Source organism: Salmo trutta, chromosome 13 (genome assembly GCF_901001165.1).
Source record: "Salmo trutta chromosome 13, fSalTru1.1, whole genome shotgun sequence".
Lineage (NCBI taxonomy): Eukaryota > Metazoa > Chordata > Actinopteri > Salmoniformes > Salmonidae > Salmo > Salmo trutta.
In genome coordinates, this window is record NC_042969.1 from 46,456,774 (window position 1) to 46,469,207 (window position 12,434).

Genomic DNA, 12,434 nt, shown 5'->3' on the forward strand with positions numbered 1-12,434 from the left:
TTTAGGCTAGTTACATTAACAGTTAACAAACGCAGTAAACAAAAGGCAAATGGAGATCCAAATAACCAAAACATAGCCTACTACAGTGAGATGCAGCCATGCACAGCTGTATGGCCAAATAAATAGGCATATACAGGTCCTCTTCAGGTTCAAACATGGAAAATCATGCCTTTTGCTCATGAGTTCAGCAACAGGTTGTGACAATACATTACAGTTCTGTGAATCAAATTTGACCCACATAATAAATTAATCAATGCCAGCCTACCATAAACACGCTTCAATAAGTACAGTTTAATTTACAGCAATGAAAACCAACAGGCAACCAAGAAAACCATAACAGAATGTATCTATTTCTATGAAGAACCATACCAATATGTAGCTATAGCCAGAGGCGTTATTTGCATTATTGCATTGGAATTGTATTGAATTCTACTTATGTCATGCTATACCACAATAAACATCAATTCAAATGTTTATGAAGAAGAAGTGACAGTTTCAATGGCACGAAATCTCCGCTGCGGTCCATCATCACAATGGACAGCGCCCTAAACACTAAAGATCTTGATAAAAACAAACCAGCTAGACAGTTTCAATCTTACCTTTTCAAAAGTTTCAGCCTCCTTAATACTCTGTGGAACCTTCTGAGTAATCAATCATTCCATTCTCCCCGAAATCTTCTTGTAAGATCCCCCTGAAATGCCAGTTGGATTAGTTGAGCTTTCCTCGGGTGTAGCATGCTTCTTCTGTGCTGACTGAACACGTTAGTCAAACATGACAATTAGTTATCGCATGTAGCTGTGGACGCCCCAAGTCAGTCCATGTTCCAGTGCTGTAAGCACGGTCGGCATACTGGAGAGAAGCCCAGAGAATCGTTGCAGGATATCAAGTGGGGTCCATTTGACCTCATTGGAGCCATAGCGGGAGATTTCAGTCTGCAAAAACTGGTGAGCAACACTAAACTCAGCTTCCAACAAATCTGTTTTGCTTAGATCTTAGCCATGGCTCTCTCTATTTTCACATCGAGTAGGATCCTTGGCCCCGTCTACCTTCAGTGCCTACCAAGATTCTCAGATTCCTTTAAGTATTTCCTCAATCACAATCTCACTCATGAGCCCTATGATCTTATTTTGAATATCGTGTGAGGTGTATGTGGCATTGAGGGGTATGGTGCTAAACACCTTGGCAAGTTCCTTGTCTTTTCGGAGAGTATATTCAATCATTGACAGACAAAGTCCATAATCGGGAGCAGTCAGAGGTGGAGGCAGCTGTGGAGCCGTTATCCAGGCAGAGATGGAAGGGTGGGTAGGCTCTGCACGCTGAGCTAGGCTGCATCATCGCTGCTGGGCTTGGCGGCGGCCTTGTTGGTGGCCTCGGTGGTTTGATGCTGCTGCTGCTGTTCATCACTCTCCTCCTCCTTTGTATGGGTACTTTGGTGAAGCCAATTTCTGATATCCATCGTGACAGATTAGCTGGTTTGAGCTAGCTAAATAGGCTAAGGCCAATAACAATAACACTTTTTACAGCTAGGGAAGAAGCTAACTAAACTCGGTAGTGGTGGGACGTGAGGCAGAGTTGAGAGAAGCAACGTATCACGTTATACACAGCCTAGAACCGAGTTGAGAATCGTTTTCCCCCGTTTTTTATAGAAACCCAAAGGAGTCATACCGCAGCACACTCTGTCCATTGTGCTGACACAGCGCAGATACAGATTTTTTTGGAGCCAACCTGTCATTCAATCATTTAACTATTTTTATATAGGGACATAAAACTAAAACTGATGAGGCAAAAGTTGGAACTGAGGGGGGCTAAGCCCCTTCAGCCCCCTCGTAGAACCGGGTATGGTGAGACTCGGGTACGGTGAGAGTTACAAACTAATATGACCCCACGATGGTGTTCTCCGTTTTGCTCTACGACCCCCACAAGTGTCACGGGACTCTGAAGGTAACCCATACAAACGAATGGAAGTATGGAGGTAGTTTTGTGCCAACAAAAATCAGGGTTTAGATATGTGTCCAAAAAAACAAAAATACTTCCTGAGCTTTTTTACATCTCCCCCTATATAGGACAGACACTTCAAAATCGTATTAATTATGACGAAAAACATTTATATTGGCTATAGAATTAAAGGCCAAATATTTGTTTTTATAATTTGTTTTGATACCTAAAGGTGCATAAAATTCTATGTCAAAAACACTTTTTTAGAGATTTTTAAAGTAAAGATTCAGACATTTTGAATGTTTTATATTGTTTTTGTGCATTTCTGAGCTATGTTCTATCTGGGTCATTTCATGTTTTCATGTGTATCTGAGCTATTGCCGTTCAAGCAGGCAGAAATTCATCCAGTATTACGTAGCATTGTGATAAAGCAGCTCTCACTACACTGGAAGTTAATAGGAATACAATGTTTAGATTGCGAAAGCTTCTATCATATAGGTTAGATTTCAATACTGGCCAATGAAATAACGTGCAAAGTTGTATTCTCTCCAATGAGCCATTGATAATATTTTTGCGATATTCCTATCTCGAGAAATGTGTAATTTAACAGAGGGTTTAACACATTATTCGTCTGCCTCTTCGGCTCTATGTAGTACTGGACGCCCCCATAGTCTGTTCTGGACTTGGGGATTGTGAAGAGACCTCTGGTGGCATGTCTTGTGGGGTATGCATGGGTGTCTGAGCTGTGTGCTAGTAGTTTAAACAGACAGCTCGGTGCATTCAGCTTGTCACTTCTTACAAAAACAAGTAGTGATGAAGCCAATCTCTCTTCCACTTTGAGCCATGAGAGACTGATTTGAGATTGACATGCATATCATTATTGGTAGCTCCCTGTGTACTTTATTTTTATTTGTAATTTGTATTTATTATTGTATTGTACCCCCTTTTCCTCCCCAATTTTGTGATATCCAATTGCGATGCAATTACAATCTTGTCTCATCGCTGCAACTCCCCAATGGGCTCGGGAGAGGGCGAAGGAGTCATGCGCCCTCCAAAACATGACCTGCCAAACCGCGCATCTTAACACCCACCCGCTTAACCCCGAACCCAGGTCTGTAGTGACGCCTCAAGCACTTCGATGCAGTGCCTTAGACCGCTGCGCCACTCGGGAGGCCTTTGCTCCCAGTGTACTTTTAAGGGCCAGCCATGCTGCCCTAGTCTGAGCCAATTGTAATTTTCCTAAGTACCTCTTTGTGACACCTGACCACACGACTGAACAGTAGTCCAGGTGCGACAAAACAAGGGCCTGTAGGACCTGCCTTGTTGATAGTGATAGAAGGCAGAGCAGCGCTTTATTATAGACAGACCTCTCCCCATCTTAGCTACTGTTGAATCAATATGTTTTGACCATGAGAGTTTACAATCCAAGGTTACTCCAAGCAGCTTAGTAAAGATTGAAAAATAGTAAGGGGCATAGACAGAATTCCTGATTCTACCTGGATTATGTTGGAGAGGCTTACATTAAATACAGTGCATTCTGAAAATATTCAAACCCCTTTTTCCACATTTTGTTACGCTACAGCCTTATCCTAAACTTTATTAAATTGTTGATTTTCCTCATCAATCTTCCCACAGTACCCCTTAATGACAAAGAAAAAACTGTTTAGACATTTTAAATATCACATTTACATAAGTATTCAGACCCTTTCCTAAGTACTTTGTTGAAGCACCTTTGACAGCGATTACAGCCTCAAGTCTTCTTGGGTATGACGCTACAAACTTGGCACACCTTATTTGGGAAGTTTCTCCCATTCTTCTCTGCAGATCCTCTGAAGCTCTGTTAGGTTGGATGGGGAGCGTCACTGCACAGCTATTTTCAGGTCCCTTGAGATGTTCAGGCTCTGACTGGGCCACTCAAAGACATTCAGACACTTGTCCCAAAGCCACTCCTGCGTTGTCTTGGCTGTGTGTTTCGGGTCGTTGTCCTGTTGGAAGGTGAACCTTCGCCCCCAGTCTGAGGTCCTGAGCACTCTGGAGCATGTTTTCTTCAAGGATCTCTCTGTACTTTGCTCCGTTCCTCTCTCCCTCGATCCTGACTAGTCTCCCAGTCCCTGCCACTGAAAAACATCCCCACAGCATGATGCTGCCACCACAATGCTTCACCGTAGAGATGATGCCAGGTTTCCTCCAGACGTGACGCTTGACATTCAGGCCAAAGAGTTCAATCTTGGTTTCATCAAACCAGAGAATCTTGTTTCTCATGGTCTGAGTCCTTTAAGTGCCTTTTGGCAAACTCCAAGAGGGCTGTCGTGCTGTTTACTGAGGAGTGGTCAGGGTCACCTCCCTGACCAAGGACTTTCTCCTTTGATTGCTCAGTTTGGCCGGGCGGCCAGCTCTAGGAAGTCTTGGTGGTTCCAAACTTCTTCCATTTAAAATTGTGGAGGGCACTGGGTTCTTTTGAACCTTCAATGCTGTGCCTCGAAACAATCCTGTCTCGGAGCTCTATGGACAATTCCTTCGACATCATGACTTGGTTTTTGCTCTGACATGCACAGTCAACTGTGGGACTTTATATAGACAGAAGTGTGCCTTTTCAAATCATCAACTGAATTTAGCACAGGTGGACTCCAATCCAATTGTAGAAATCTCAAGGATGATCAATGGAAACAGGATGTACCTGAGCTCAATTTCGAATCTCATAGCAAAGGGTCTGAATACTTATGTAAATAATGTATCTGTTTTAAATGCGTTTGCAAACATTTCTAAAAACCTGTTTACACAATGTCATTATTGGGTATTGTGTGTAAATATTTAATCAATTTTAGAATAAAGCTGTAATGTAGAACAAAATCAAGGTCTGAATACTTTCCGAATGCACTGTAGCATAAAGCCATAACACATACGTTTTTTTCCCAGCAGCTGATCGATAATGTCAAAAGCCGCACTGAAGTCTAACAAAACAGCCCCCACAATCTTTTTATCATCAATTTCTCTCAGCCAGTCAGTCATTTGTGTAAGTCCTGTGCCTTTTGAATGTCCTTCCCTATAAGCGGGCTGAAAGTCTGTTGTCAAATTGTTTACAGTAATTAGCATTTGGATTTGGTCAAACACAATTTTTTATAAAGGTTTACTAAGGGTTGGTCAGCTATTTGAGCCAGTGAAGGGGGCTTTACTATTCTTCGATAGTGGAATGACATTTGATTCCCTCCAGGCCTGAAGGCACACACTTTCTAGTCGGCTTAAATTGAAGATATGGCAAATAGGAGTGGCAATATTGTCTGCTATTATCCTCAGTAAATTTCCATCCAGGTTGTCAGACCCCGGTGGCTTGTCATTGTGGATAGACAACAATAATCTTTTCACCTCTTCCACACTGACTTTACGGAATTCAAAAGTACAACACTTGTCATTCATAATTTGGTCAGATATGTTTGGATATGTAGTGTCAGCGTTTGTTGCTGGCATGTCATGCTTAAGTTTGCTAATCTTGCCAATGAAAAAGTCATTCAAGTAGTTGGCAATATCAGTGGGTTTGTGATGAATGAGCCACTTGATTCAATGAATGATGGAGCTGAGTTAGCTTTTTTGTCCAAAATTTCATTTAAGGTGGTCCAAATCTTTTTACTATCATTCTTTATATCATTTATTTTGGTTTCATAGTATAGTTTCTTCTTTTTTATTTTATTATTTTAGTCACATGATTTCTCAATTTGCAGTACGTTTGCCAATCAGCTGTGCTGCCAGACTTATTTGCCATATTGTTTGCCTCATCCCTCTCAACCATACAATTTTTAAATTCCTCATCAATCCAAGGGGATTTAACCGTGTTAAGATTGGACCCTTTTTTTAAATTTTCGCCTAAAATGACATACCCAAATCTAACTGCCTGTAGCTCAGGACCTGAAGCAAGGATATGAATATTCTTCATACCATTTGAAAGGAAACACTTTGAAGTTTGTGGAAATGTGAAATTAATGTTAGATCTGGTAAAGGATAATACAAAGAAAAAACATACGTTTTCTATTTATTTCTTTGTTCCATCATCTTTGAAATGCAAGAGAGTCCATTATATCACTTAGGAGTCTAGGTGCAATTTACATTTTGGCCACTAGGTGGCAGCAGCATGTGTGACCGTTTTAGACTGATCCATTGAACCACTGCAATACTGTTCAAAATATTTTATCAAGTCTGCCTAAATGTGCCGAATTGGTGAATTGATACATTTTCAAGTACATAACTATAGAGAACATACAAAATTATATGATAATGCAATTGTTTCATTTACACACTCCGAGGAACATCATAAATGATGGATAATTTGCTTCCCTACATAAAAGGCACTGACCTTCACACATCTAGTTGTTGTTGTTGTGCACTCTCCTCAAACAATAGCATGGCATATTTTCACTGTAATAGCGACAGTAAATTGGACAGTGCAGTTAGATTAAGAAATTAAGCTTTCGGCCCATATAAGACATGTCTATGTCCTGGGAAATTCTATTGCTACCTCCAACGTCATGCTAATCACATTAGCGCATGTTAGCTCAACCGTCCCGCGGGGGCGGGGGGGGGGGGGGGGGTGCATGCTTATTAGTAACTGGAATAAGCAATATCCTAAATGTGTCAAGTGCAGTCTGGTGGCTCCTCATTACACACCACAGACCAGCAAATATTCTTTACATCATCAACATAAGAATCACTACAAAATGTATTGTATGACCTCTTATACACTATATTAGGCCCAGCATTTGGAACTTTGGTTTTCCTAGATACCGCTACTATATTGTGATGACTACATCATATGGATTTGGAAATTGCTTTAAAGGAAATTTATGCAGCATTAGTAAAGATGTGATCAATACATGTTGACGATTTCGTTCCTGTGCTACTACCCTGGTAGGTTGACTGATAACCTGATCCAGGTTGCAGGCACTGGTTACAGTTTGAAGCTTTTTATTGACTGGGCAGCTTGATGAAACCCAGTCAATATTTAAATCACCCAGAACATATACCACTCTGTTGATATCACATACATTATCAAGCATTTCACACATATTATCCAGATACTGACTGTTAGCACTTGGTGGTATATAGCAACTTGTCAAATAATACTTCTGCAGGAGGGGTGAAGTCAGGCGCAAGAGACTCAGGTACGTGAAACACGTAGTTACTTTAATGAAGAAAAACAAGTCCAAAATATCAAGCCTACAAGGCAAGGGAAAAAATATTCCAACAAAGGAAGACTAACACAGTCTTGGGAATATAACGGGACGCAGCCCAGCAACCCTAAAGCCAAAACGCTAAATATAAAAGGACCAGAAAAGAAATCCCCCCCAACCTACGATAACAGACACGAAACAATCCCGTACAACCCCAAACACAAAACAGACAGACTAAATACCCCACTAATTACTAAACACAAAACAGGTGCTACCCTAACCAGACATTACCAAACGAAACAGAAAAGGAAATCCGTGTCAGCTAGTAGGCCGGCGACGACGACCGCCGAGCGCTGCCCGAACGGGGAGAGGCGCCACCTGTGGACGTTGTGACACAACTTCCCACAAGAATGGGGTTTAGGTGAGGCAGATTAACCTGTAGCCATATAACTTCAACATGAGATCCTCTCTAAGCTTTAAAGGAATGTGGTTCTGAATATAGACCGCAACACCGCACCCATTGGCTTTTCTGTCTTTTCGGTAGATGTTATAACCATGTATTGCTACCACTGTATTATCAAAGGTATTATCTAAGTGAGTTTCAGAGATTGTCAGAAGTGAATGTCATCTATTACAAGCAAGTTATTGACTTCATGAACCTTGTTTCTCCGGTGACATTAATATGGGCTATTTCTAGCACTTTTCTGGGTTGCTTGATTACACAGACTTGGTGCTTGGAGCGACAAGACCAAGGGTCCCAGACCTATCATCGCAAAATTTGAACACTACCAACAATAGGAGCTGATCAAAAGCAGAGGAAGGAGCTAAAAAATAGATACTTTGTGTGTATGTATTGATATGTTGGCTACGTGTGCATTTAAAAAGAAAATGTCATTGAGCTGTTCTTGTCTATTAATGTTGTGTATTTTGGCATGTTTTGTGTGGAGCCCAGTTAGAGTAGCTGCTGCTTTTGCAAAAGCTAATGGGGATCCTAATAAAATACAAAAAAATGCCAATAACTGTGGCTATAAATGCTACAAAATCAACCTTCTTCACAATGATTGCATCCAGATCACTTGATTGATAAAAAAACATTTGCAACTGGTCGCAGTGCGTCAACTAGAGGTCGACCGATTATGATTTTTCAACGCCGATACCGATACCAATTATTGGAGGACCAAAAAAAACCCGATACCGATTAATCAGCTGATTTTTTTATTTCTTTATTTGTAATAATGACAATTACAACAATACTGAATGAACACTTTTATTTAACTTAATATAATACATCAATAAAATCAATTTAGCCTCAAATAAATAATGAAACATGTTCAATTTGGTTTAAATAATGCAAAAACAAAGTGTTGGAGAAGAAAGTAAAAGTGCAATATGTGCCATGTAAAAAAGCTAACGTTTAAGTTCCTTGCTCAGAACATGAGAACATATGAAAGCTGGTGGTTCCTTTTAACATGAGTCTTCAATATTCCCAGGTAAGATGTTTTAGGTTGTAGTTATTATAGGAATTATAGGACTATTTCTCTCTATACGATTTGTATTTCATATACCTTTGACTATTGGATGTTCTTATAGGCACTTTAGTATTGCCAGTGTAACAGTATAGCTTCCGTCCCTCTCCTCGCTCCTACCTGGGCTCGAACCAGGAACACATCGACAACAGCCACCCTCGAAGCAGCATTACCCATGTAGAGCAAGGGAAACAACTCCTCTAAGTCTCAGAGCGAGTGATGTTTGAAACGCTATTAGCGCGCACCCGGCTAACTAGCTAGCCATTTCACATTGGTTACACCAGCCTAATCTTGGGAGTTGACAGGCTTGAAGTCATAAACAGCGCAATGCATTGCGAAAGGCTGTTTGAATTAATGCGTACGAGCCTGCTGCTGCCTACCATCGCTAAATCAGACTGCTCTATCAAATCATAGACTTAATTATAACATAATAACACACAGAAATACGAGCCTTAGGTCATTAATATGGTCGAATCCGGAAACTATCATCTCGAAAACAAAACGTTTTTCCTGTCAGTGAAATACGGAACCGTTCCGTATGTTATCTAACGGGTGGCATCCCTAAGTCTAAATATTCCTGTTACATTGCACAACTTTCAATGTTATGTCATAATTACGTCAAATTCTGGCAAATTAGTTCGCAACGAGCCAGGCAGCCCAAACTGTTGCATATACCCTGACTGCGTGCAATGAACGCAAAATGACACAATTTCACCTGGTTAATATTGCCTGCTAACCTGGATTTATTTTAGCTAAATATGCAGGTTTAGAAATATGTACTTCTGTGTATTGATTTTAATAAAGGCATTGATGTTTATGGTTAGGTACAGTCGTGCAACGATTGTGCTTTTTTCGCAAATGCGCTTTTGTTAAATCATCCCCCGTTTGGCGAAGTCGACTGTCTTTGTTAGGAACAAATAGTCTTCACAGTTCGCAACGAGCCAGGCGGCCCAAACTGCTGCATATACCCTGACTCTGTTTGCAAGAGAAGTGACACATTTTCCGTAGTTAAAATAAATTCATGTTAGCAGGCAATATTAACTAAATATGCAGGTTTAAAAATATATACTTGTGTATTGATTTTAAGAAAGGCATTGATGTTTATGGTTGGAGCAACGTGTACCTAAGCGATTATATGCAACGCAGGACAGGCTAGTTAAACTAGTAATATCATCAACAATGTGTAGTTAACTAGTGATTATGATTGATTGATTGATTGTTTTTTATAAGATAAGTTTAATGCTAGCTAGCAACTTACCTTGGCTTCTTACTGCATTCGCGTAACAGGCAAGCTCCTCGTGGAGTGCAATGTAAAGCAGGTGGTTAAAGCGTTGGACTAGTTAACCGTAAGGTTGCAAGATTGAATCCCCGAGCTGACAATGTAAAAATCTGTCTTTCTGCCCCTGAACAAGGCAGTTAACCCACCGTTCCTAGGCCGTCATTGAAAATAAGAATGTGTTCTTAACTGACTTGCCAAGTTAAATAAAGGTAAAAAAAATAAAAAATAAAATCGGCCAAATCGACGACCAAAAATACCGATTTCCGATTGTTATGAAAACTTGAAATCGGCCCTAATTAATCGCCCATTCCGATTAATCTGTCGACCTCTAGCGTCAACAGCCATATCTTCTTCAGCTATTGCTCCTTCAACTCTCTTCACCGTCTCCACGAGGACTAAGTTACTGCTAAGTGTCACGTCCTGGCCAGTATAAGGGTTAATTAGTATTGTAGTTTGGTCAGGACGTGGCAGAGGGTATTTGTTTTATGTGGTTCTGGGTGTTGTATGAGTTAGGAGGGCATTTGATTTAGTATTCCGGGGTTTTGGGCACTGGGTGAGTTTCATGAATTCTATGTTGAGTCTAGTGTGTCGTTTTCTATGTTGGTTAATTGGGGTTGGGACTCTCAGTTGAAGGCAGGTGTTGTCTATCTGCCTTTGATTGAGAGTCCCATATATTAGGGTGTGTTTGTGTTTGTTATTTGTGGGTGATTGTTCTGTGCTTAGCCTTGTGCCTAGTCAGACTGTTTTTGTTGTTCGTGGTTTCGTTTTGTTATTTTTGTATGTTCATTTTGAGAGTAATTAAAAATCAAGATGAGCCTGCACATACCTGCTGCGTTTTGGTCCTCCTTAACCGACGACAACCGTGACACTAAGCAACATGTTGCAAGAGGAAGAAGCTGGCGGGATTTCAGGGTTTGCGACTCCAAGTTCAACGGGCTCTGGCGCAAACACGGACAGGTCAGTGGCTAGTGCTGACGCATTTCGCATTAGTCCCCCAGAGAATTTTGATTGTATGGACATTCAAAACTGGCCGAAATGGATCAGGCGTTTTGAAAGGTACAGGGTAGCATCAGGCTTAAACGTGAAAAATGAGGCATTTCAAGTTAATACACTGATCTACTCTATGGGTGATGAAGCCGAGGATATATTAAATGCTTCAACGTTGACTTAGGAAGAGAAACTTAACTACAGTGCCGTTAAAGGCTGTTTTGAAACGCATTTTGAAGGGAGACACAACATTATATTTGAGAGAGCTAGGTTTAACATGTGCAAACAGGAGCAGCGTGAAACCACCGACAGTTTTATCACAGCTGTTCACAAACTAGCAGAACATTGTCAGTTTGGCGCGCTCAGGGAAGAGCTGATCCGAGATTGGATTGTAGTGGGAATAAGAAATATATCACTTTCTGAAAAGTTACAGTTGGATTCCCAGCTTACCTTGTCCAAAGCTGTAAACCAGGTTAGGCAGAGTGAGACAGTAAAAAGACAGCAGCTCCTTGCAGAGCAAAGAGAGTGAGGAAATTAATGCATTTTCATACCGAGCTAAAAAAAACGGAGGGGAACACGGAACGGAGACAGACGTGGAGAAAACAATCACAGACAGCACCAGTAGCTAGTTCAAGTGTTTGTCGCAAATGTGGGAAATCCCATTTCCACAGATGGAAAGATTGCCCAGCAAAGGATGCGGAATGCAGGAAATGTCACAGGAGAGGACACTTTTCAGCTGTCTGTCGATTAAAGCAAATGCATGAGGTCTCAGAGGAGGTACAGCAGGACAGCTTCTTTCTGGGAGAAGTAAGGGAAAACAAGGCTAGCTGGCATTCAGACATTAAACTCAATGGGGAGGTTGTGTCAATTAAACTAGACACTGGGGCAGCAGTGACAGCTATCCCAACTAGGCTGTATAGCTATAGCAGAGATGGCCCTTTGCTCTCTACAAACAAAAAACTGTACGGGCCCAGTAATAAGATTTTACCAGTGGTAGGGCAGTTGGTGATTAAACTGGAGAGTAAAGACAAAAGTGCCATCCAGCCTGTCTTCGTCATTGACTCTCTAGCCAGACCGTTGCTGGGGCTGCCAGCAATTGAAGCATTGTAACTCATTGAGAGAGCGAGTGAACTGGAGGACCCAGGTGAGGTTTTTAAAAATAAATTCCCAAAAGTGTTTTCTGGTCTAGGAAGGATAGAAGGTGACTACAAAATCCGCCTGAAAGAGGATGCTGTCCCCTATGCCCTTACCACCCCCCGCCGTGTGCCTATCCCTTTATTGGCCAGAGTAAAGGAAGATGGAAGAAATTGGGGCGGTGTCTAAAATAGAGAGTCCCACAGATTGGTGTGGTGGGATGGTAGTGGTCTCAAAAGCCAATGGGAGACATAAGGATCTGTGTGGACATGACTAACTTGAATGAGGCACTCTGCAGAGAGAGACACATCTTACCATCAGTGGAGCAGTCACTGGCTCAGTTGGATGGCTCACAAGTCTTCACAAAGCTGGATGCCCACTCAGGTTTCTGGCAGATACCGCTGTCATCAGAGA